Source organism: Amblyraja radiata, chromosome 19 (assembly GCF_010909765.2).
Source record: "Amblyraja radiata isolate CabotCenter1 chromosome 19, sAmbRad1.1.pri, whole genome shotgun sequence".
In the NCBI taxonomy this organism is placed as follows: Eukaryota; Metazoa; Chordata; class Chondrichthyes; order Rajiformes; family Rajidae; genus Amblyraja; species Amblyraja radiata.
Window position 1 is genome coordinate 15,067,098 of NC_045974.1, and position 27,642 is coordinate 15,094,739.

Here is a 27,642-nt window from a genome sequence, read left to right on the forward strand (position 1 = left end):
GGGGAAGAGAGAGTGCCTTTTTATTTCAACCCAAACCCCCCAAACAACCTTGCAGGCAGTGCTTTTTTACTTTAACCATATTTTCATTTTCAAACCACATTAAGGGTACTTACTCACAGTTGTGTGCACATGTGTTCAGTATTTTTCACAGCTCAGAGAAACGTGACCCTCTGCCTTCCTCCAGCTTGCAGACTAATTGAGGCACACCACTTCCTGGTTTTATAGTCAATTCCCCCTGCCGCCAGCGGGGGCAGCAGAGAGAATGGGGAATTTTGTAAAATCATTAATATCTCTGTCATTTTTCATCGACTGGAAAAATCCTCGGCACACATACGGCGGAGGGGGGCTCTGAGCGAGGTGGCCAAAAATGACGGCTGTAGGTGGTGGCGTTCTCTCGGAAATCGCAGCAGAGATCGCCAAAAGCGGTCAAGAACAGAGTTTTAGTAATATAGATAGGCTAAATCCTACTTTTAATCAACCAGGATCAAGCAGAGATGCTGCCTGTCCCGCCTGAGTTACTTCTGTATTTTGTGTCTAAAGCGGACAAGAGACAGCTCCACAACAGACAATGCCAACATGTCTGCGCGATCAGTGGGAATAAGTGTCAAATTCTCCAGTCTGAGATCATTGTGAAAATAATTGGAAAGGCAATTTTATTTTTGCTAAAAGCTCAATAATTTTGAGTGAACAGAATTAATTCTGCCTTTACCCAGCTGAATCTATTAGCCACCAGGGAACTGCTCGAATTTAGTCCGAATATTGGAGCACAATGATATTGCCCCACTAGCAAATAACTTGTGCGAATTTTAGAAGTTTTAATACATATTGATCTGCATCTTCTCACAGCTCAAATTGAATCTTTATTAATCTTAGATTAATAAATATTGGCATAGTGAAATATTGCATTTATTTAATTAGTTACATTTCCCATCTTCAATCGCTGTGCCACTAAACGCTAGGAGAGAACACTGTGTTCAACAGCAAAATTGCAATACTTCCAGCTTATAACCATGTCCCTACAACCTGCCGTTATTTGTTATTTGTGGCACGGTGGTCGCTGCCTTACAACGCCAGAGACCCGGGTCCAATCCCGACTACGGTGTGCAGCATGGAGTTTGTACGTTCTGCCCGTGAGTTTTCTCCGGGTGTTCCGGTTTCCTCCCACATTCCAAAGACGTACAGGTTTGTAGGTTAATTGGCTTCAGTAAATTTTAAGTTGTTCCTATAGGATAGTACTGCTGTACAGGGTGATTACTGGTCGGTGCTGACTCAATGGGCCGAAGTGCCTGTTTCCATGCTGTATCTCTTGTCTAAAAGTCAAGTCTGATGCACAACAGATATAGGAATTTACAAAAGAAAATGCAAGAAGAATGCAAGCAGCTTCTCTCAACTAGCAATGCCTTTGGGGGCTGTGGATGACCGAGACCATTGCTGTCTCCACCTGATATGGTTAAAACCACAAGGAACCAACAGTCGAGTGATTACCCCTTTCCTTCTGCCATCCCTCTTCACTGCATCACCCTTGATTAGAAATAGAGATACATTGACAATAGGTGCAGGAGTAGGCCATTCGGCCCTTCGAGCCAGCATCACCATTCAATATGATCATGGATGATCGTCCAAAATCAATATCCTGTTCCGACATTTTCGCCATATCCCTTGATTCCCTTAGCCCCAAGAGCTAAATCTAACTCTCTCGCATTCTACGCTCTGTGAAACAATACTTCAGTGTGTAGATGCCTCCATTAATTTGGATGTCATCCCTCCAACCCATGTACTCTCGCCTTCATTCCCAAGCATGCTGGCTTTCAATGGACAACACAACCCGACCAGGAGAAAGACAATGAATTTTATAAAAGAGCATGGAAGATCATTTACTTGAATCGTACTCTCCTCACAAACTTCAAAAATAAATCAATCTTCATTTTGAACACGCTTTACAATGGACCCTCCACAACCCTCTTGGGTAGAGGACTACATATATTTTCCTCGTCCTACCTCCAATTCCCCCCTTGCCGCCCCCCACCCCACTTCCAGTCTAAATGGTTCTGACCCGAAACATAACCTAACCTTCTTCCCCAGAGGTGCTGCCCGACTTGCTGAGTTACTCCTGCACTTTGTATCCATCTTCAGTTTACACCAGCATCTGCAGGCCCTTCCTACACGCCATCTAAATATTCACTGCCTCCGTCCTCCAAGGCTGACCTCTTATTTTGAGCCTGTGATGTCTTGGTGCAGGTACCCCAACCAGGAGATAACCAACTTCCACATCCACAGTGACAATCCCTGCAAGCCTGTTAACTATAGACCTTCGAGCTTAGCAGTGTCAGGGAAAATAATGGGGGAAGAATTCTGAGGGAAGAGCATTAATGACATATGGCAAGGCAGGGGCTAATTGGAGGCAGCAAACATGCTTTGTCAAGGGTAATCCTGAAATTCTTATCCTCATTAACAAATTCCCCATTAGGAGCGACTTCCCCCAGCCGTGCAACTCCGCACTATCCTCCCAAAATGTCAAGTTCTGAAACCCCCCCCCCCCCACTAACTCACTCTCGTCCAAGGTAAAACCCTGTCTAGTGGATCAAGTGTTCGATCTAGCAGTCACCATACTCTGTTCTTTCATAGGTTGGTGGCCCACGAGGCTACCATGTTGCCACAAAGCTTTTCACGCATGGCAGCCTATCTCCCAGCCGCAGGTCCGTGGTCCTACTGGTAACTTACTCAGCTTCAAGTACTCATTCAAGTATTTCCAAAACGGAACGACTTCTGCCTCTTCAGTAAGAGCGCTCCAGATTTCTACAAACTGTTGGGGAAAAGCATCATTTCCTTAACTTCCCTCTCTAGCCGTTACCTGAAACCTATGCCCCCTGGTTATTCGCTCAGAGAAGCAGGCTCACCCGCTCACACAATCCAACCCTTAAAGCAGGCTGGTCTCAAATCCTCTTCAGTCGCCTTCCCTTCTCAATGAAACACCGTGCACAATTCCAGTAACAGATGAAGCGAGTTAAAGGTGCAAAGTGCTGCACGTATCATGTGTACATGCAGCGGGGTTGGCTCCACTGACCTGACCAGACGACTTCAATACACTGCAGTCAAGATCAAACACAGAGGGAGGAGTGGGTGGGGGTGAAATGAATATAACTGATCCAGAAAGTTAATAGGTAACCTAGGGAACGTGCCTCTGGTGGAAAGTTTATCAAAGACCTTGCGTAACCATGGAGATCATTCAGAGCATGCTCCTACCGACTGCCCATTTCATGCATGGCTGACGAGATAACAATGCTCACTATAAACTCTAAAGTTAATCACACACGGCCCAGAAAACAACCAGTTCCTTAAAGATAGACACAAAATGCTGGAGTAACTCAGGACAAGCAGCATCTCTGGAGAGAAGGAATGGGTGACGTTTCGGGTCGAGACCCTTCTTCAGACTGATTTTGGATGATCAGCCATGATCATATTGAATGGCGGCACTGGCTCGAAGGGCCGAATGGCCTACTCCTGCACCTATTTTCTATGTTTCTACATAATACAGTTCAAGCAGCAACCACCCGAGACTGTGTACTTGGAATATTTTCCAAGGGGCACGACACCAGGAACAGTGGAGGAATAAACGGATGCGTGTCCTGTTATAAATTCATTACCGGTGAACACTAGCTGACGAGTGCATAGGCTAATTGGGGGTGGGGTTAGAAGACAAAAGGAACAAGTTATGCTTCAGCTACAAGATCTTGGTGTGTGACTATAACTCGAAGAGGATTTGATATCCAGATCCTTGAAGTAATGATCCGGAAACAGCAGCCCAGTGAGAAACCTATATTGTTAATTAAATGATCAGTAGTAAAAAGCTAACACTATTAGAGACTATAAACTACCAGATTGGTGTAAATATCTCATGGGCAATCATCCTTTTGGAGGCGAAATTTGCCATATTTACCCACATGAATGATTCTGTGACCCACAGCATTTAATCACCCGCAAAGTCAAGCAGGACTTGAGATCATTGCAACAAAACAAAAAATTAGACCGGGTGGTCTTGACCATTGTACTAGATTTCAATACGGAACGTCATAGCATACCTCACAAACGGAGGGGAAGAGTGGGGGAGAAGGGGGAAAGAGCTCGATCCTCAGGCTTATAAACCAGTCACCATCAGATACCCCACTCATCTTACCACATGATTCACTGAAGGAGAGCCTCCTGGATAGAATCAGAGACCCTGGCAGGACCAGTCCCTTAAAGTACATAGCGGCATATAGTCCTGGTAGAGCCAGGACTGACTGCAAGTCCCATGAAGTCTCACAGCAGCAAGACAAGAAAGTTCCTTCGGTGTTACCACCAACTGCTTGCTGCCCCATAGGCAAAGAATCGGTGCCTTTTTCCGTCGAACGCTGTAATTTGAAATCCCTTGCCCAAGCATAGAGTGGCTCAGTAGCACCACCTCTGACCTAGACGTGAAGTTCACCAGAAGGCAAGCAAACCAAATCTAGTTCTCTGACTAGTTTCACTGACCTCCTGATTAATGTTAACTGTTTGTATGCCTCGTTGTCCAGCACAAGTAGCAAGACAAATGAGTTTTCACCTTTGATTGGCCTTAAAGTGGCCAAGCAAGCCACCCAACATCCGGATTTCCCTTAGAATGCAAAGGTACTGCTTATCGTTATATTCCCCAAAGATGTTTGAGCACAAGCATTCGTGCTCAATGCTTGGCCAACAATCCCTAGATCCCACATTATAAACACAAAGAAAAATCACATCATCAATCTGCACGGCTGAATTATACCAAGTCTTAAAGAGCTTAATTACTTTGCTCGCATTCCTTCACATTTAGAAGATTGAGTGGTCTACTAGTTCGGATTCAAATGACGCAAGAATACAAGTTGGAGAAGATATTTCCTTTGTCGAAACAAGAAACTGCATGTGCTGGTTTACACGAGAGGACAAATTGCTGCAGTAACTCAGCAGGTCAGACAGCATCACTGGAGAACGTGGACAGGTGATGTTTTTCGGGTCGGGACTTCTTCTCAAGGTGCCGCAGCTGCGGAACCAGGGACCCATTGCTGGACTCGACTCAAAGACTCGGCCACCCATCCCGAGGACCAAACGGAGGCTTGGCTGACTGCGGAACCGGGAGGGGACCGCTGGAGAGACGGACGCGAGACCGGGGTAATGCCTCCAGCAGCCACGTGTGGAAATATGCAACAACAAAAAAACACTGCGCAGTTGCACATGCGACAAATAAAGCACCATTGAACCATTCTTCTGACATCCTTCAGCAAGGCAATCCATAAACGGGAGGTTTCACAAAAGCAAGGTGGAAAATCAGCTCCCAAAGGCTGGGGCATTTTGTTGGCAAGGTTACGAATTGATGGCAAGGGGATAGATCAGCCATGGCAAGAATGACAGAGCAGATTCAAAGGGCTGAATGGCCTCCACTCCCGTCTCTCATGATCTACTCAGCTCTAATATCATTGAAAACATCACAAAAAATAGGATGGGAAATAGCAGCAATTTAAGAGGATGAGCAGTGTTACTGATTGAGTGCTGAAGCCTGTTGTAGACGAGTGTCAAATGAACAAGTATTAGCATAAAGGAAGAACACCGAGTCACCACTATTATTGATAAGTGGGAAGAGCTTGCAGTAAATAAAATGCTTCATTTGTGCAGTAAATAAAATGCTTCATTTCCTCAGAAAGTCTGAAAAACATTTCACAAGTTACTTGCTGCAATGTAGCTAAATGCAGCAACCAATAAGCGAGTCCGGTATTCCGACTGCGCATGCCCAGGTCATAGGTCGCTTGCGATAAACACTCTCGGCAGCTGTACTGCTGCATGGGTGCAGACCTGTGTTTCGCCCATGGTCGGAGTCGGGCCCGGGTCTCCGGCGCTGTTGAGTTGCTGCTGGGCCGTCCCCGTCCACTCCCGAGTGTCATGTCCCTGTCTGGGGGAGGCGGGGATGTCTGGGGTGGCCATGGGCTGGAGGATGGGAGTGGGATGGGAGTGGCGTCCCAGGCTTGCACCCAACGCGGACACCGGCTCGAAGCAGTGGAGTTGGCGCTTCTTCTCCGCGCTGGCTGTGGGTCTGGGCCGCCGATGTTTTGGGTCAGAACCCTTCTTTAGACTGAAAGATAGAGCTGGGTCAAGGAAACTGGAGGGGAGAAAAGGCCAGAACAAATCAGGGCCGGCAATAGATGGATGGAGCCCACAATGGAGCCCACCTCATCTACTTTTATGTCACCTCTTCATTCTATTCCTCCAATCTCAGGATGGATGGAGCCCACAATGGCCCATTGTTGGCTGGGGAAGATGTGCCAACGAGAGGGATACCAGGATGCGAACAGTGGAACTAGCATCTACCCCGACACAAAAGTAACTTTTATCAAACACCCCTAATGTCAAGAGTCGAAGAAATCGCTGTGGACAGATTTAACACGCTTGCATGCCAAAGAGGAGGCCCAAAACCCAAAAGAAACCCAAAGAGGAGACCCAAAACATTAAGTTACCACTCGATCATTGGTAACCACTACCCATGGTTTAGAATGGAGCAGAACTCTGGAGCACTATATCACCTTCCATGGCTAAACATACCACAGATTAACATGCTTTTTCTATCACTTCTCCAGTTCCAATGGTCACAGATATGAAACATTGTTTCTCTCTCCACATAGGATACCTGACTTGCTGAGTGCTCAGTCTTTTGTTTTAAACATCGATTTGGCCGGTGTTTCTAATGCCTGCTTTTTTTTTTTTTTTTAACAGTAGAAATAGCCGGGGGGGAAAATGGACACCTCATCTACTTATGTCACCTCTTCATTCTATTCCTCCAAATCATGCCTTGGCTTAAACGTAGAACTTACATATTTTTCTAAACGTTTTTAAAATGTGCCTGCTTTAATGGGTTCTGCTGTTCTCAAATTTAATTATAGTGTGCAAAATCTCTTTCAAATTAGAGAATTGCATGCAGCAGTAACTAGCAACCAGTCATGGAAATAAATAGGTCAACACACAGAACCAAACATGGGCTGCTGCTGTTATGTACACTACTTTCTCTTTGCTGTTAACTCTTCAGATACGTGGTGGATAGAACTAACCCGTGCAGACGCCGAGAAGTCCGAGACAAAATAGTAAACCTTGTACATTATGCCCATCACGTTTTCAGCCAGAGAGCTGTGAATCTGTGGAATTCTCTGCCACAAAAGACAGTGGAGGCCAAAAGGGTCAAGAGCTTCAAATTCCTGGGTGTGCACATCTCTGAAGATCTCTCCTGGTCCGAGAACACTGACGCAATTATATAAAGAAAGCACATCAGCGCCTCTACTTCCTGAGAAGATTACGGAGAGTCGGTATGTCAAGGAGGACTCTAACTTCTACAGGTGCACAGTAGAGAGCATGCGGGTTGCATCGTGGCTTGGTTCGGCAACTTGAGTGCCCAGGAGCGGAAAAGACTACAAAAACTAGTAAACACTGCCCAGTCCATCATCAGCTCTGACCTCCCTACCATCGAGGAGATCTATCGCAGTCACTGCCTCAAAAAGGCTGGCAGCATCATCAAGGACCCACACCACCCTGGCCACACACTCATCTCTCTGCTACCTTCAGACAGAAGGTACATGAGCCTGAAAACTGCAACGACCAGGTTCAGGAATAGCTACTTCCCCACAGCCATCAGGCTATTAAACTCAACTCGTACAAAATTCTGAACATTCATAGCCCATTATCTGTTTATTTGCACATTATCTGTTTATTTATTCATGTGTGTATATATTTATATAATGGTATATGGACACACTGATCTGTTCTGTATTATTCATGCCTACTATATTCTGTTGTGCTGAAGCAAAGCAAGAATTTCATTGTCCTATCTGGGACACATGACAATAAACTCTCTTGAATCTTGAATTCACTGGATGTATTCAAGAGAGAGTTAGATAAGCAAACGTGATTAGATAGACACAAAATGTTGTAGTAGCTCAGCAGGGCATGCAGCATCTCTGGATAGAAGAAATTGGTGACATTTCAGGGCGACCCTTGTTCTGGTCTTTTCTCACCTCCGGTCCCCCGGCCCCAACTCCATCTTTCAGTCTGAAGAAAGGTCTCCACCCAATACGTCGTCCATTCCATCTATCCAGAGATGCTGCCCGTCCAGCTGAGTTGCACCCACATTTTGTGTCTATCTTCGGTGTAAACCAGCATCTTCAGTTCCTTCCTACACTATGATTTCTACACATCCTTCTTCGGAAATAAGTCAACAAATGTGCAAAAAGAAAATAGGTAAATAATCCTTAAACTACACCAAAGGAATTGGCAAGCACTTTGCACTTGCGACAATAAAGCATCATTGAACCATCGATGATTAATGGCATACAATCCTCAAACAAAAAACACTCCTCACCCTGATCTCCCCCCCCCCCCCCCCCCCCCCCCCCCCACACCTCCCCCCCACCCCAGCTATTTCCCTGCGTGTGATACAATATTCACCTTAACCGGGACAGTGCTATCAGCCACCTCCACGCGGCAGCAGTCTCCACAAGCAAATCATTTTATTTTATCCATTTGCGGCTATTTTATATTAAGGCCTCACTGCCCCGAATATCTCAGTGAAAGCACTCTCTCCACTTCCGCACCATTGCACCTCTAGGTAATTAAGCCGACCCCTGCCACATGCATACAAGTAGGTTTTTTTTAAAGCTTGGCAGCTAGCCCGCCAACTCTCCCACACTTTTACAGCAGCAACAAACCACCTCTTCACCCTTGTGGCTCTCAGCGGGTCCATGTCCCAGCCTTCAACCAAAGCCACAGATCAAATTAAACAGAGTCACAGACGTACAGCGTGGAAACTGCCCCTTCAGCGTAATTTGCCCACGTTGACCACATGCCCCATCTAGTCCCACCTGCCTGCGTTTGGCCCTTAATCCCTCATCTTGTCCATGTACCTGTACAAACGTTTCTTAAATATTGTGATCGTACCCGTCTCAACTACCTCCTCGGGGAGCTTGTTCCATACATCCACCACCCTTTGCATGAAAAGAGTTGCCCCTCGGATTCCTGTTAATCTTTACTCCCCTCACCCTGGTTCTCCATTCCCTTACTCTGGACAAAAGACTCTGTGCATTTACCCCTAATCCCCCATCCTCCCCTCATCCGCCTGCACTCCAAGGAACAAACTCCTAGCCTGCTCAACCTCTCCCTATAAGTCAGGCCTTCGTAAATCTTCTCTGCGCCCTTTCCAGTTTGACATCTTTCCGATAACTTGGTGTCCGACACTGAACACAATACTTTAAATGCCAACATCTTGTATAACTGTAACATGACCTCCCAACTTCTATACTCAATACTTTTTGACTGATGCTCATATGATTCAGCCAAAAGCTCAAGATGACACCACAGGTCAGGCATTGTACGAGTCAGCCTGACCAACACTGCACTCAAGTCTTCACTGAGAACCTACTTGGATTCTTCAATGGAAGCAAGGCGCTACTTCAAACTTGTGACCTACCCACCACACTCCTGACATGAATGCAGACATGAGTGCATATGAACCGAGACAGGGGATTACAGGAGCTGGAAGTAGCCCAGTGATGACCTTGTTCCACCCACCTCCTGTGAACCCTGGAACAAAACTCCTCCAATTCACTTCTACCTCCAGAGTCTCAACTGTTGTTGTTTAGCTGCGCATTGTCAATGTTTCAGCAGCTTTACTTTTTAGTGAAGACTTTACTTTAGACATCAAAAGATCATAAGAGATAGGAGTAGAATTAGGCCATTCGGCCCATCAAGTCTACTCCCCCATTCAATCATGGCTGATCTATTTCTCCCTGCTAACCCCACATACAGATTGGAAACAGGCACTTCGGCCCACCAGGTCCACGCCGACCAGTGATCACCCCGTACACTAGCACTATCCTACACACACTAGCGACAATTTACAGAGGCCAATTAACCTACAAACCTGTACGTCTTTGAATGTGGGAGGAAACCGGGGCAGCCGAAGTAAAGCCACGTGTCACGGGGAGAACGTACAAACTCCATCCAGATGGCACCAATAATCAGGATCAAACTCGGTCTCTGGCGCTGAAAGGCAGCCACTCTGCACCATCGAGAGCATCCTTACCAACTGTATCACAGTATGGTATGGCAACTGCTCCGTCTCCGACCGGAAGGCACTGCAGATGGTGGTGAAAATTGCCCAACGCATCACCGGTTCCTCGCTCCCCTCCATTGAGTCTGTCCAAAGCAAGCGTTGTCTGCGAAGGGCGCTCAGCATCGTCTACAGTCTGTTTACCCTCCTACCGTCCGGGAGGCGCTACAGGTCTCTCCGTTGCGGACCAGCAGGTCCAAGAACAGCTTCTTCCCTGCGGCAATTACATTACTCAACACTGTACCTCGATGATTGCCAAAGCACCCCCCCCCCGGACACTCCTTCCACCAGGAAAAAAATAATTGCACTACCATGACTGTATGCACGTAAATATATTTATTTATTGCTAATATTCTATGTTGCTCTTCTAGGGAGATGCTAACTGCATTTCGTTGTCTCTGTACTGTACACTGCACAATGACAATAAAGTTTGAATCTGAATCTGAATCTCTACCACTGTGTCACTATGCTGCCTTTTACACAGGCAACATTGATCTCATTTAAACTGTGCCCACCTTGGTTTCTCACTGCTCATTGCATATCCCCGTCCTCAAATCCAAGACACAAATGGATTAAAGCCTGAAGGATATGGGTCAGCAGAGTTGCTCCTGCTACAATAATCTTCTTGGACTTGGATTATGCACATGTCATGCACATAAGCAGCTTAGTTGACTGCACATGCATCACAGGCAAATCACCGCCAATTCCAGCCTCTGCTTCATATCTTGATGCCCGTGGCTTTAGATGTCGCACATACCTGCACAACTGCCTCACAGCTCCAGAGACCAGGGTTCAATCCTGACCTCCAGTGGCATCGGTGTGGGGCATGCATGTTCTCCCTGTAATTGTACAGGCTTTGGCCAGCTGCTTTAGTGTCCTCTCACGTGTGGGTCGGTCAATTAAATAACCACTGCAAATTAGTTTAGAGATGCAGCGCGGAAACAGGCCCTTCGGCCCACCGAGTCCGCACTGACCTGCGATCCCCGCACATTAACACTACCCTACAAACGCTATGGAGAATTGTACATGTTTACACATTTATACCATGCCAAGTAACCTACAAACCTGTACGTCTTTGGAGTGTGGGAGAAGACCAAAGGTGTCGGAGAAAACGCACGCAGGTCACGGGGAGAGCATACAAGCTCCGTACATACAGCACCCGAAGTCAGGATCGATCCCGGGTCTCTGGCGCTGTAAGGGAGCAACTCTACTGCTGCGTCACTGTGTACGTGGGCGAGCGACAGAATCTGGAGGAATTGATGGCAAAGTAGGGAAAATAAAAAAGGATGAATGTTAATAGTCGCTTAACGCTGGCACAGACTCAGCCATCCAATGGCCCTAGGTCCATGCTGGGTGACTTTATAACAAAAATCTATCAACTGAACCTTTCAGAATGAGCAGCACCTCTGAAAAGAAATAGGCACTTTAATCATGCTCGATATTAACGTGTTCAGGAGCTAGTTTCTCACCTTCCCATCTCACTCGTGAATGGCCAACCCCTTTTATTTAAGCCTGTGATCTGTGGATGTACAAAGGATAAGATCAGCCCTGCATCTACCCTGTCAAGCCTCATAAAAATGTCATACATTTCAATGAGATCACCTCTCATTCTGCCAAACTCCAAGTGTTAGATCCTGTTAGCTTAATTCTGGACAGATTCCTGGGAGGTAGACTGTCGACATACAGCACAGAAACAGGCCTTCAGCCCACTGAATCCATACCGACCAGTGATCAACCTGTACACTAGCCCATCCTACACACCAGGGACAATTTACAATGTTTACCAAACCCAAGTAACCTGCAAACCTGGTGGGTGGGAGGAAATCGGAGACCGCAGAGAAAACCCAGGCAGTCATGGGAGAATGTACAAACTCCATACAGACAGCACCCGTAGTCAAGATCGAACCCGGGTCTCTGACGCTGTGATGGCCCTGTCCAACGGTACAAGTTCATTCCAAGAGCTCTCCCGAGTTTCCCCTGATTCGAACTCGGAGATTTACGGTAATGGCCACTCGTCGGTACTCGGGGCTCTCGTGGACATTTTTCAACATGTTGAAAAATCTTCACGAGTCTTCCCGAGCTTACCTGCCGTTAGCGAGTCTTCCTGAGTACCTGCCGTTAGCGTTACGAGCCGCTAAGAGACGTCCACGAGCTCCGACGTACCCGCTACGTTCATTCTCCGTGCTCACTACGAGTTTGATTTTTTTTAAACTCGGGAGAGCTCTTGGAATGAACTCGTACCGTGGGACAGGGCCATAAGGCACCAACTCTACCGCTGCACCAATGGGCGGTGTTGGTCAGATCCTATATTATGAACCTTCGTGCCTATCCTCCACCACAGTGCACCCTTAAGCATGCCGTCTCACTGCAGCCAGATGAATATAAAAACAAGATTAGATATCTTAATCTTCTACTCAAATCCTCTTGCAATAAAGGAAACATTAAAACTCTGTGTCTCAAGTACAAGAAAGCTCATCTATTTGAAAATCATCTTGCAGTCTCACCCATTTTAAAAAAAACCACATTTCTATACTTCCCATCAAAATAGTTAACTTTTGTATTTTTCAACATTATATCTCATCTGCCATGACCTTGCCCATTCATTTAAGCTGTACAGACCATGCAGTCTCTCTGTGTTCACCTCACAACACATACATTGCCAGACAGCTTAATACCATCAGTGAACTTTGAAGAATCTTAGTCGAATCTACGTGCTGTAATCTTTGGGAAAAAATGTGCAACAACCCACTGAACAGAGTTGTGGATGGAGCCCAGTCCATCACCCAGACCAGACATCCTGTCACTGACTCCATATACACTTCATGCTGCCATTGGCAAGCACCCAACACAAACAAATACTTGTCCCAACCTGGTCATTCCTCCTTCTCCCTACTCCTGGTGAGCAGAAGATACAGAAGCTTGAAAGCTCACACCACCAAATTCAGGAACAGCTTCTTCCGCTCGGCTATGAGGCTTCTGAATGGTCCTTCCACAAGCCATGGTATTGTCCACTTCACCTCCACATCATTGAGGACATTGGACTTTGCCTCAGGAACTGGTGCAGTACCATACCACGAACTACATTCTGCAAGTTTCCCTTTGCTCTACCTATTGTACATGAGTTTGGCTCGATTATATTTACGTACAGTATTGCCCAATTTGATTGACAGCATGCACAACAAAGCTTTCGGTTCACGTGACAATAATGAACCTAAACAAATATGTTCTGCACACTAGTGATCTTCTGAGCAATTCTCCTTCCACTTATAGCAACAAAGCATCCATTAGTCAATCAACCACATGTCAGCCCCTGGACAATGACAGACGGCAACCATCATGAGCGAACCTCGACCCTGGAGCGTGCGTGCCGACTGGACTTTGGACAATGAATAATGGTGACGCCCGCATGTGTTTTCTACACAAAAAGAATTTCACAGCGCAGTTGCGTACGTGACTACTAAGCTCCATTGAAGCCATTGCTCAGGGAATGGAACGGGAGCCAATGCATGAGGCGTGATTGGATAACCGAGGATAGACAGGGTCCTAATCAGGTAAATGCAGACACAAGGATCCGCAAATGCTGGTTTACAAAAAAAAAAAAGACAATGCGCTGGAGTAACTCAGCAGGTCAGGCAGCATTGCTAAATAGGTGATGTTTCGGGCCAGGATCTTTCTTCGGACTGATTGGAGTGGAGGGGAGCGAGAAAAGAGAGATTGGGGCAGGACAAAACCTGGAAAGGGATAAGTGGGTAAAAATGAGTGTTGGGGGGTGAAGGGAGGTCTTGATTGGCATTTGGAAACAGTAAGTGCCAAAGGCTAGAGTTGAAATGGAGACAAAGGCATCAGATAAGGAAAGAAGAGGAGTGAGATGCAAAGCCGGAAGAAGGTATATGGGTGGAAGGGAACAGGGGGATTGGGAGAGAAGTGATGAAATGATACGCAAGGCTTGAATGGGGAGGGATGTACGGGGAGGGGAAGGAGCAGGGTGACTAGGGTAGTGGGAGATGGGGAGAGATGAGTATGCACTGGGGTAAAGTCACTGTCATTTACAGCTGGAAAAAATATTGAGCCAGCTACGCAAACTGTATTAAAAACTCTCACCTCGCTGCTCTGTATTCAAAGCACAGCACAGACAAGTTATTTTCCGCAGCTTCACATTAGTATCAGATATCAAATGGCTAATATTTTTCACTCACAAGCACAGCCTCTGACCAAGTCACAGGGGAAAGATCAGTTTGCAGCACAAGCAGCCAGAACGAATCTCCTCGACGCTCTTACCAATGTTATTCCTCACCCTGAATGCCGAGTGTGGTGCAGGAACCGGGAGCTGGGTTGGATGGGAATTATTTTAGCAGATTCTAATTTGAGATGTGATGTAAAGGCAGAAGCAGTGGGAGCCTGCAACATAGGTCAGTGATTTAGACTTGCCTGTCGTAATTGTTTGAAAATAAATGTAGCCTTCTCGCCCTTCCAGTGATGGGGATGGAGCCAGTAAATAACCCCCCCCCCCCCCCCATCTCAAGGAGTCAGCTCCACAACAGAAACAGGCATTGGGGACCCCAGTTATAACTTTTTTTAAATCTGTGCCCTAACACATCATGTCTCTAATACATACAACACATGACACTGTGGCACACCAGTAGAGTTGCCAGAAGCGCCAGAGACTCCGGCTCGATCCCGACTACGGATGCTGTCAGCACGGAGTTTGTACATTGTCCCCGTGACAACGTGGGTTTTCTCCGGGCGCTCCAGTTTCCTCCCGCACTCCAGTCGTATTTATAGATTAATTGGCTTTGGTATTAAAAAAATGTAAATTGTACCTAGTGTGTAGGACAGCGCTAGTGTTGCGGGAGATCGCTGGTCGGCGCGGACCAGGTGGGCCGAATGGCCTGTTTCCATACTGTATCTCTAAACTAAACTAAATTGAGTCAAACATTGACGTGCCACAGGGGGGGGAAAAAAAACCCTAAAAATGCTTGAAAATAAAGTTCCATCCACCTTAAATAACAGAGAATATTGCTTTAATATCACAAAGCGCTGGATCACTCAGAAGAAGGGTCCCGACCCGAAACAGCACCTATCCATGCCCTCTACAGATGCTGCCTGACCCACAAATCTACTCCAGCACTTTGTTCTTTTTAGATACACCAAGCTTAATGCTTAAAACATTTAACCCTGTTCCCCGCTCCTAAATTGCTGCCTGACCCGCAGTGCATTTTCAACACTTTTGCTGCCCAGCATCAGCAACTCTTTGCTTCCAGAGGCAGCAGCACTTATACTCATTTCATCACAAGAAAAAAAAAAACGTAGAAATCTGAAGCAGCGAGAGAAATAGAATGATAAACCAAGAACTAAGTAATGAAAGAGTAAATAGTACCGTGGTTCTCGTGGCTTGTTCATTTAATCCTAATTATACTGCCCGCACTGAAAATCTTGTACTTATTCAATGAATACTATGCAAAGGAATGTGTCATCTCCAGTTGGAAAAGATTCCCAACAGAGCGTCTTTTTCCTTTCAAAGCCTCCATCTATCCAGTTTAGAACAAGACAACCTTTCTTTACCGATGCACCATTTTGCAGTAAAGAATCATCCTGTTACCAAGTGCTAAAACCTGTTCAATGCCGAAACAACAATAGTCACTGCTGCAATAACTAGTGTGGGCCTGAAGGTCATGGAGGTTGAGCCCGCTAATATCAAATGGTGGCTAAGTGCATAAGTCACAGCCCGCAACTGGGAGATGGGGAAAATCAGCTACTCTTATGCAATGACCTCTGACCAGAAGCATGCTCCTTTGTAGGTGGTGCAAGGTCTGTGTGACTGTGGGCCCAGCTGGCACCAACCATCAAAGCTCATGCGTTACACAAGCTCCAAAGCAACACTAAGTTAAACCATAATGTAATCATTAAAGAACCCCAGATGCCAGTTTAGACCAAAGACGAGACACAAAGCGCTGAAGTAACTCAGCGGGTCAGGCAGCATCTGTGGAGAAAATGGATAGATGACGTTTAGGGTTGTGACCCTTTTTCAGTCAAGCTGAAATGTCCCCTGTCGGTTTTCTCCAGAAATGCGGCCTGACCTGTTGAGTTATCTAAGTTAAACCATCCAGTGCAAAAGCTGGAATACTAGAAAGGCCACCTATTTGGCACCCGCCCCAATTAGTGCTGGATGTTTACCTGCAGTGGCAAAGGGTTTAAATGGGTGCACAAGCCTTGATCATCCACCTTATGAACTGTGCCTCCCAATTCTTCCTCCCCTCCCCACAGCTGTCTTCACCCTCCTCATCAATCAACCGCACCCTCCTTCCTCTGCCATGTGTCCGCCTTGACTCACGTTTCTATGCTCACATCACCCCACGCACCATTGGCAAAGTTCAAAGAGGGAAGGGAAAGCTTGGCAAGAAATCCCGCTGTAATCATGGGGGCTGCCCTGTGACATCGCACAGCCGACAAGAGCCAATTAATCAGCCCAGCAGCTGTGTGTAAGAAAGCCAGGACCAAACGCAAATCGCTGGCCGTAAATCAAAATCTATTGCTTCATTTAAAGAAGACAGCCAACCTTGGTCACACAACACGATGAACTTCACTCACACGTTGTTGAAATACCTGGTCCATGTCACTGGACTTGCCTCTTAGTCGTCCGATTCCTGACTTTGCCAACGGGATATTAGGAAACTTGAAACAAACTTAATGTCAGGCACCATGTATTAATAATATTCTTTTGATTCAGCGGTGATGAATCTGGCAGAAATCCGCCTCTATTTATAGTAGACTGCAAATACAACACTCAGTTGCAATAATGCAGGTGAATGCTGAAGGGTATGATTTGTAAAGCAGCTTTTTTTTCTCTCCATACCTTTTCTTAATAATAAGCGTTTTAAGTACTTAGGAGCTAAGCCATCATTTTGTCTGCGGGAATATGTGAATTCAGTGCAGGAAGAACTGGCGGTCACACCTAATTAAAAAAGAAAACCAGAAGACAAAGGCTTGGTGTCTAATTAGAGGAGGCTTTCGGTTCCTAATCCACTGTGTGAACTCTGGACTCAACTACAGTGGCAATGTCTCAAAGACACGATGTGGGGCATCACAGAAGTTGCAAACTTTGCAACGGTAAACTTACTTGGAGGAGCATATATACAACTGTTTCTATACACCACCTCCACCCGTTACATTATACAATTCCACTCCCCTCCTCATGTATAAACTACTGCCCGGGTACAAGCTACCACAATAGCAACATGAGTAATGTCAATATAAATCCAGCACCCAACTCCCTCCCACCCTCTCCTCCCCTCAGATCCATTACATTGCAGCACGATTTACGCCCCGATTGTTTTTACATAATAAACCCAGTCGCTTACACCCCAGGGAGGCATAACCAACTCCCATCGTGGGACTAGGGTGGGGTAATCAAGGGTTTGAGAACTCTGCTTCTAACCCCATCATCCTTCAATCTAGAGATTATATTTTGCAGGTCTCAAGCACCACTCCCCAAAGTGAAACACCCGCTCGCTCGCTCGCAACCCCCTTCTGCCCAGCATCAGATTTGATGCTAAAAAGGGTCGCCACAAGGCTTCAGACGGTTCACACAGAACAACACAGCGGAGACACTAGCTCTTTGGGACGGGCTACCTATTCGGAGCCCCTGCTCTTTACGCCTACGGAATATATCTCTAAATATTTATCCAATTCGCGTTCGAAAGTTGCAACTAACCCATTCAAGCGGCGCGTTGTAAATCACAACAACTTACTGTATTGAAATCCCAGCTCGCATCTGATTCTTGTGCCGCGTCCAACCCTGAACGACACTCCTCCCCCTTCTCCTGGAGGTAAGCTCCCCTTATTTGCATTGATCGCTCCCACCACCACGTTCCTGAGCCTATCTCCTCCTGTAGAGAACATCCAAACAGTTTCCTCCAGTCCCCCTCCCTCCTTTCTTCCTCTCTCTCTCCCCCTTTCTCTCTCCCCTCTTCCTTTCTCTCTCCCCCCTCTTCCTTTCTCTCTCTCTCTCTCCCTCCCTCCCTCTCTCTTTCCTTCCCTCTCTCTTTCCCTCCCTCCCTCCCTCTTTCTTTCCCTCCCTCTTTCGATCTCACCCTCCCTCTTCTTCTCCTTCTCTCTCTTTCTTTCTCTCCCTCTCTCACCCTCCTCCTCTTCGCGGGGTGGGGGGAGTGCCGGCGAGCCGGGCCCCGTGTCGGAGCGCTCTTACCTCGGAATAGTGTCAGGTCCAGACGCGCGGAGGCAGCTGTGGCTGCGATCCCTCTGTGTCTCCCCTTCGCCCTGCACTCACGCAGACACATCGACCGCCGTTCCCTCTTTCTCTCTCTGGCTCGCTCGCTCCCTCTGCTCTGGGAGGAGGGAGGGGGGTGGACGGAGAGGGGAGGGAGATAATGAACGAGGGCTTTAAACCAGTGGAGCCGCGGAGCGACAACCCGGGGCCCTGCCGCCCGAGCTTTGTTCCCGGGAGCCGGCGAGGAAGGGGGTGGGGACGAGCGGCGGAGAGAGTGGGGACGAGGAGCGGGTAGACAGAAAGGGGGAGAGAGGGAGAGAGTGGGGACGAGGAGCAGCCAGGCAGTGGGGAGGTGGAGAGTGGGGATGAGAGTCAGTAGGCGGGCATGCATGCGGGGTGCAGCGGTGAGGATGGAGGGGAACAGAGAGAGAGAGGGAGAGAGAGCCAGCGACGCCGGCCCGGCCGCACAGCGCAACTCACATCAGCTGCAACCCCATACAACGCGAGAGAAGCCAATCGCCGCCCCGCCAGCAGAGAGCCTTCCCCCGGCCGCAAAACCCGGGCTGGCCGCTGGTCTGGAACCGGAGCCCCCGGCCGCTCCAGCGCACACACACACACACACACAAACCTAGAACCCACCCACCCCAGAGTGGCTTTATCCTGGGCAAATTATCTGTGGAACCCTTGCTCCAGGTTCTCCCACGTTCTTTCCACGATATCTATTGTGACACGTTTCAATCAAGTCCTTCCCAACACGAGAGGTTACGAGCGAAAACACAAACGAGTAACTCAGCAGGTCACTCTCTTGCCAACGAGTTACAACACAAAATGCTGGCTTGACTCAGCGGGTCAGACTGCATCTCCGGAGAATGGGAATAGGTGACGATTCGGGTCGAGACTTGGAAGAAGTCACCTTCTCCAGAAGAAGAGGTCACCCATTCATAGAAACATAGACATAAAAAATAGGTGCAGGAATAGGCCATTCGGCCCTTCGAGCCAGCACCGCCATTCAATATGATCATGGCTGATCATCCAAAATCAGTAAACCGTTCGGGCTTTTTTTCCGATATCCCTTGATTCCCTTAGCCCTAAGAGCTAAATCTCGCCTCTCTTGAAATCGTCCAGTGAATTGGCCTCCACTCACTTTCGTGGCAGCGAATTCCACAGATTCACAACTCTGGGTGAAAAGGTTTTCCTCATCTCAGTCCTAAATGGCTTACCCCTTATTCTTAAACCGTGACCCCTGGTTCTGGACTCCCCAAACACCGGGAACATTTATCCTGCATCTGCCCTGTCCAATCCTCTAAGAATTTTATAATTTTATTTTCTATAAGATTGCCTCTCATCCTTCTAAATTCCAGCGAATACAAGCCCAGTCGACCCATTCTTTCATCACATGTCAGTCCCACCATCCGGGAATTAGCCTGATGAACCTACGCTGCACTCCCTCAATAGCAATAATGTCCTTCCTCAAATTACAAGAACAAAATTGCACAAAATATAGCAGGTGCGGTCTCACCAGGGTCCTGTACAACTGCAATAGCACCTCCTTGCTCCTAAACTAAAATCCTCTCGCAATGAAGGCCCACATGCCATTAGCTTTCTTCACTACCTGCTGTTTCTGCATGCTTACTTTCAGTGACTGATGTACACGCATACCCAGGTCGCGTTGCACCTCCCTTCTCCTAATCTGACACAATTCAGGTAATAATCTGCCTTCCTGTTCTTGCCACCAAGATGGATAACCTCACATTTATCCACATTATACTGCATCTGCCATGCTTCTGCCCACTCACCCAACCTATCCAAATCACCCTGCAGACTCATATCATCCTCCTCGCAGCTCACACAACCACCCATCTTTTGTGTCATCCACAAACTTAGAGATGTTACATTTAATTCCCTCATCTAAATCGTTTATATATATATAAATATATATTGTAAACAACTAGGGTCCCAGCACCGAGCCTAGCAGCACCCCACTAGTCACTGCCTGCCATTCTAAAAATGACCTGTTAATTCCTACTCTTTGCTTCCTGTTTGCCACCGAGTTCTCTATCCATGTCAATACCCTACCCCCAATACCATGTGCTCTAATTTTGCACACTCATCTCTTGTGTGGGACCTTGTCAAAGGCTTTTTGAAAGTCCAGATACACCACATCCACTGGCTCTCCCTTATCCATTCCACTTGTTACATCCTCAAAAAATTCCAAAAGATTAGTCAAGCATGATTTCCTCATAAATCGATGCTGACTTTGACCAATCCCGTCACTGCTTTAATAATCAACTCCAGCATTTTCCCCACTACTGATGGAAGGCTATAATTTCCCCTTTTCTCTCTCCCCCTTAAAAAGTGGAGTTACATTGGCTACCCTCCAGTCCACAGGAACTGATCCAGAGTCGAGAAAACATTGGAAAAGTATTTCTAGGGCCACCTCCTTGAGTACTCTGGGATGCAGACCATCTGATCCTGGGGATTTATCTGCCTTCAGTGCCAACAGTTTACCTAACACCATTTTCTGACTAATGTGGATTCCCTTCAGCTCCTCCCTCACCTAGATCCTCAGTCCCCTAGTATTTCTGGGAGATTGTTTGTGTCTTCCTAAGTGAAGACAGAACCAAAGTACTTGTTTAACTATTCTGCCATTTCCTTGTTTCCCATTATAACTTCACCGGTCTCTGACTGTAAGGGACCTACATTCATCTTCACTAATCATTTCCTTTTTACATACCTATATAAATTTTTACAGTCATTTATTACATTCCCCGCAAACTTTCTTTCATGTTCTTTTCCCCCCTCTTAATTAACCTCTTTGTCCTCCTTTGTTGAGTTCTAAATTTCTCCCAGTCCTCTGGTTTGCCGCTTCTGGCCAATTTATATGCCTCTTCCTTGGCTAGGGGTCACAGTTTAAGGATAAGAGGGAAGTCTTTTAGGACCGAGATGAGAAAATCATTTTTTACACAGAGAGTGGTGAATCTGTGGAATTCTCTGCCACAGAAGGTAGTTGAGGCCAGTTCATTGGCTATATTTATGAGGGAGTTAGACGTGGCCCTTGTGGCTAAAGGGATCAGGGGGTATGGAGAGAAGACAGGGATGATATACTGAGTTGGATGATCAGCCATGATCATATCGAATGGCGGTGCAGGCTCGAAGGGCCGAATGGTCTACTCCTGCACCTATTTTCTATGTTTCTATGTTTAACACTATCCTTGACTTCCCTCATCACCCACAGTTGAGCCGCCTTCCCAATTTTATTTTTTCATCGGACAGGGAAGAACATTTTCTGGAGTTCATCCATGCGGTCGTTAAATCTCCGCCATTGCATCTCCACCGTCAACCCTTTAAGTATAATTTGCCAGTCCATCCTAACCAACTCCTGTCTTATACCTTCAAAGTCTCCTTTATTCAAGTTCTGGACCCTAGTCTCTGAATGAACCGTGTCACTCTCCATCCTGATGCAGAATTTCACCATATTATGGTCACTGTAGCCCAAGGGGTCTTGCACTAGAAGATCGCTAGCTAATCGTTGCTCATTACACAATACCCAGTCTAGGATGGCCTGTCCTCTAGTCGGTTCCTCTACATATGGTTTAAAAACCCATCCTGTATACATTCCGGGAAATCCTCCTCCTCAGCACTGCTACCAATTTGGTTGGCCCAATCTATATGTAGATTAAAGTCACTTTTCTGCAGTGATTTTGCCTGACCCGCTGAGTTACACCAGCATTTTATGACTATCTTCGGTGTAAACCAGCATGAGCCTATCCAACTGTTACTTACTAATCGACCAGGTAGATTGAGGTCATCCACACAATGGGCTGAATGGACTATGTCTGCATCGTGATAGCCTTTCCAAAGGAGCTGCTATCCCTAGCAATATTGAATGGCTCGAAGGGCCGAATGACCTACTCCTGCACCTATTTTCTATGTTCTAAATCTCTTACAATCCTATCCAACAATTTCTCGTTCATCAACCAGGTATCAACTTAATGAACAGTTTCTGAACAGTTTTCAATGGTTTTGCATCCTCCCAGAACTAAGGTGATCACACAGGCGACCCCTTTGTTATGGGGACTGATGGTTAGGTTCCTAGAAAACGGTGTGCAATGCGATTTTCCCTCAGACAAAGTCGCATGAGATGAAAAAAATGGTGTTAATTTATTTAGCTTTTTCACACGTTCCTGGAGAGTGAATTTTATTTTGTGTCACTATTGTTTTTGTGTAGTGATTTGTGAATTCTAAGGGTAAATTACCATAACCTGAATAGCCATAATGTGGGACCATCTGCACTGTATATGGTACTCCAGATATTGTTCCACCAGTGCCCAATCTAACTGAACCATAACCACCAAACTTAATGCTACTTGCAATAAGCAGTAATTATTATTAAAGCTTTATTTCATACACAGGTCCATATAACACATCAAACAGTACAAAGAATTACAAAGATACATTAAAAAATTGCATATTAGCCTAAAATATATATATAAGCTATTGCACCAATGCCGTCTTAGCCTAGAAGTGAATCTATAGCTGCTTTTCAGAGGGCTGACTAGGGCTTCAATTATGTGGTTCTCTGACTTGTCCAGGCGACACATAAAACTAAACATCAGCTGTCTTAAGAGTGCCTCACAGGTTGGCACTCTAGTGGACACAAACAATTGACTGGCACTATGCCACCTAGGGACACGAAGTACCAACCTCATTGCATCATTGTATGCAACCTTAAGCCTCTGCATACTCTTTTTCTTATAATTAGACCACAATTGAGCAGTATATAACGGTGTGATGTAGGTTCTGAACAGGGAACACTTCACAGAATCAGAGCACATATAAAACTTCCTTATAAGCATGTTGGCTTGAAGATAAATTTTACAGTGCTGTCGGTAGAGGTCTTTGTCATCCTTCCAGTCATCAGATATGACATGACCATAACAGTCCTACAGCATGGAAACAGGCCCTTCAGCTCAACTTGCCCACACCAGCCAACATGACCCATCTACACTTGTCCCTCCTACCTACCAGCGTATCGCCCATATCCCACTAAACCTGTCCTATCAATTTATAAATGTCTAAATGTTTCTTAAACATTGCAATAGCACCTGCCTCAACTACCAGCAGATCATTCCATACTCCCACCACCCTTTGTGTGGAAAAGGTTACCCCTCAGGTTCCTATTAAAATCTTTTCCCTCTCACCTTAAACCGATGCACTCTGGTTCTTGATTCGCCTACTCTGGGCAAGACACTGTGTGTCCAACCGATCTCTTCCTCTCATGATTTTGTACACCTATATAAGATCACCCCTCATCCTCCTGCTCTCGAAAAAGTCGCAGCGTGACACGGTGTGATGACATATTGACGCACAATGTTTCCTCAAGTGTCGCAACTTTTTTTTGTCGCCGCTGGATTTTGAAATGTTCAAAATCTTTTGGCGACCCTGATATGATGCCGGCAGTCGCCAAAAAAATTCCCCCACCTCCACCCTCCCACGCTTCCACTTCCCCCAGATGGAACAACAATATAGTTCCCCTGGTCCTTTCTTTTCACCCCACCAGCCTCCGCATCCGCATGGAATCTTTCTCCAGCATTTCTGCCACCTTCAACGTGATCCCACCATCAGTCATATCTTATCCACACCGCTTTCCGCTTCCACAGAAGCACTTCCTCCACAACTATTTATTTCATTTAGGCTTTGTCCTGCCCCTCCTATCTCCCAGCCTTCTCACTATCCACCTCAATCAGTCTGAAGAAGGGTCCCGACCTGAAACATAATGTAACGTTGATCTCCGGAACTACCTGACCCATTGAATTACTCCCGTTACTTTGTGTCTTTTGATGCAAACCAGCATCCGTAGTTCCTTGTTTCGCTGTGTTAATAGTGTTCCAGAAACCTAAGTATAGTACATCGGTTGGTTCCTCTTTAACTGTAGCACATGGTTCATTTTCAGATCAGTGCAATGGTCAAACAGCTGCCTTCACAAATCCATGCTGATTTAATCAGATTATCTTGAATCAGCATAAAGTCAGCTTAAAGTTCTCAGTGTTCCTCAATTATGTCATTAATTGTAATTTATGACATTTTCTTCATTAAAGTTTGTGTAGTTAATTGATCTGTATTTTCTATCTAAGTAAAAGATTTTTTTCTAAAATAATTGAATTTTTCCTCAATCAAGCAAATGTCAGAATCAATGGGCAAATCAATGGGCGCCAGAGCGGTAGAGTTGCTGCCTTACAGCGTCAGAGACCCAGGTGTGATCCTGACTATGGGTGCTGTCTGTACGGAGTTTGCACGTTCTCTCTGTGACCGCGTGGGATTTCACCGGGTGCTAAGGTTTGCTCCCACACTCCAGAGACGTACAGGTTACTACCCTCCCAAGTGAAGGTTAATTGGCTTGGTAAAATTGTGAATTGTCCCTAGTGTGTGTTGGATAGTGCTAGTGTACGGGGTGATTACTGGTCAACATGGACTCGGTGGGCTGAAGGGCCTGTTTCTGCACTGTATCTCTAAACTGCACTAAACTAAATGAAGCAAAGGGCAGACCATTCGTGCACTCAAGCCTGCATCAGAGCATTGAGTCTGCATCTGAGCATTCAATAGCATCAGAGCTGTTCTTCTTCCACAAGTACATTGACCTGCACTATCCACATAGCCTTGATTTCCTTAATGTACAGGAATCGATTAAAGCCAGTGACTGAGTATCACTGCCCTCTGGGATAGAGAACTCCAATGACTCACTACCCTCTCAAGCAAAGATAGTAGAGCAAGAGCAAGATGGTCCACTTGGCGAAAAAGCCGTAGTAGGTCATGGCTAAAGTTTTAAACTCTGCGGGACAGGCAGCATCGCTGGAGAGAAGGAATGGGTGACGTTTTGTCGAGACCCTTCTTCAGACGAACAAATGATCGTTTCGCTCGTCTGATCGTATCAGATCACCAGGCAAAACAATGAATTTCCCGATGAGGATTTTCTCTTCACCCCAATATTCCCCCAACACAGAGAGGAATATCAATACCACAGAGCGACCAGGATTGTATTTTGTCCCGGACTAGTGGAGTTAATAGGTTTAGGTTGTTTAGTGATATTCTCGCAATATTTGAAGCGTTTGTGTTAAATTCCTCCCCATTCATTAGAGCAACAGCTGAGATGTATCATACGCACCCGAGTGCCTATTAGATTGGTAGACGGATGAACTAATGTGCTAGACACAAAATGCTGGAGTAACTCAACGGGACAAACAGCACCTCTGGCAGGGAGGAAAACATTTAAAACGAAAATTAACAAAATTATGAATTTGGTAGATGAGCTATATCACACACACATACTGTTCCCCCACACACTGATTAAACCAAAGATCATAGAAGGCTAAGATAGACCACTCCTGCAAAATCCAATGGACTGACGTGGATTAAACTGCGAGAGGCATAACGGAAATCGGAGTCGTATTCCCAAAATGGCGGAGGTTCTGCTCCGTTGCGTACCACATGTCAGTCCATTGGATTTTGCAGGAGTGGTCTATCTTAACCTTCTATGATCTTTGCTGTCAAGTGAAGAAATTGTTTCCTTAATTCAAGAGATTCAAGAGAGTTTATTGTCATGAGTCCCTGATTGGACAATGAAATTCTAGCTTTGCATCAGCACAACAGAACATAGTAGGCATGACTACAGAACAGATCAGTGTGTCCATATACCATTGTATAAATATATACACACATGAATAAATAAACTGATAAAGTGCAAATAACAGATAATGGGTTATTAATGTTCAGAGTTTTAAACTCGTTCTGAGACTGTGACCCAGTCTCTACATTCGTCAGCGAGAGGAAATATCCTCCCTATGTTTATCCATTAAGGTTCTCAGAAAACTGTGGACATTTCAATGAGTTCACCTTTCATTGTCCCAACCTCCAGGAAATCTATGCCTAACCTTCCAAATCTCTCCTTGTGTGGCAAACCTGCTGTTGAAGAAACCAGTGTAGCGAACCTTTGCTGCAGCCTCACTATAGGCATATCCTCCCTTTGGTAAAGAGACCAAGGTTGGTGAGTGCATGGAACAAGCTGCCAGAGGAGATAGTGGAGACAGGGACTATTAAAATATTTAAGAACCAGTTAGACAGGTACATAGATAGGACAGGTTTGGAGGGATATGGACCAAACGCGGGCAGGTGGAACTAGTGTAGCTTGGACATGTTGGCTAGTGTGGGCAAGTTGGGCCGAAGGGCTTGTTTCCACACTGTATCACTCTATGACTAATATTGTATTGATGACTCCAACTCTCACTCACACATAACTTTCAATGACAGCTGCTAAAAGGAGTTGAAGGGCAGGCATGTTTCTTCAACAAGATCAAAGCGATGTGGTAGGAGGTGGCTGGATCTTGTCTTAAACCCCAGCACAAAACTCCAGACCAGTGTGCAGCCGCGATCGTCACTCTCCTTAACGCTCTTGAAACTTGGGCCTACCTGAAGCAAGCATCTCAAAGCACTGAAGAGATAAAACCAATGTTGCATCTGCAAATCCTCCGAATACATTGGCCATATGAGGAAACCAATGTTGCAATCCTGTCCCGAGCCAACATCCCTGCTATCGAGACCATAATTACACTCATTCATTTCTGTTTGGATAAGAAAAGATGAACCAGTAGTATGACATTAAGCCCCTCAAACCTGTTTTGCCATTCAACAAAATGATTGCTGAACATCCACCTTAACACAATTTTCTTGCCCTATCTCCACATTCCTTGGTTTCCCTAATTCCCAATAATCTATTGATTAAGGCAACAGCTAGTAATAATTTCATTGCTCCATTCCAGTTGCAAATGACAATTAAACGCTCTTGACTCTTGATTGCTGTTTTGTGTGCAATCAGTAAATGAGCTTCACGGCCCTCAGGTGTAGTGAATTCCAAAGGTTTACCACCTTCTGAATGCAGACATCTTTTCTTCTTTCAGACCTATATGTCCCACACATTACTCTAAGACTGAATAAAGGGTAGGTCACGTCACTTGTATGGCCCTGCATCAGATGCTGAAAGAAAAACTCTCTTCCACGTTCTCCTGCAGCCAAAGGATTACAGGTAGACAGAGCAAACGCTCCAAGGATGTTTTCAAATTTCTTTGAAGCATCCCTGAATCTGAACATCTCTAATCTTTTGTTACATACTCACTGACTCTGAGGATTTGCAGCTTAGGACTGTTCGAAGTGGTCAGGATGCCATTGAAGTCTGTGGGTCCATGTAGCAGGAGCAGACGGAAGGGCAGTGTAAACAGCAGGGGTAATC

General features: G+C 46.0%; 1 protein-coding gene across 2 annotated transcripts in view; it reads right to left on the reverse strand.

Moving 5' to 3' along the window:
• The window catches only part of LOC116983860 (LARGE xylosyl- and glucuronyltransferase 1), a 307,222-nt gene extending 288,348 nt beyond the window's left edge, over positions 1-18,874 (reverse strand). Inside the window, exon 1 of one of the 2 annotated variants that reach the window (XM_033037738.1) lies at positions 18,342-18,874. The gene's annotated coding sequence lies outside the window, so the exon portion shown is untranslated. Of the gene's footprint in view, positions 1-17,886; positions 18,013-18,341 lie in introns of those variants that run through there. The other variant, XM_033037739.1, reaches the window with a different exon arrangement.
• Between the last annotated feature and the right edge of the window lie 8,768 nt (positions 18,875-27,642).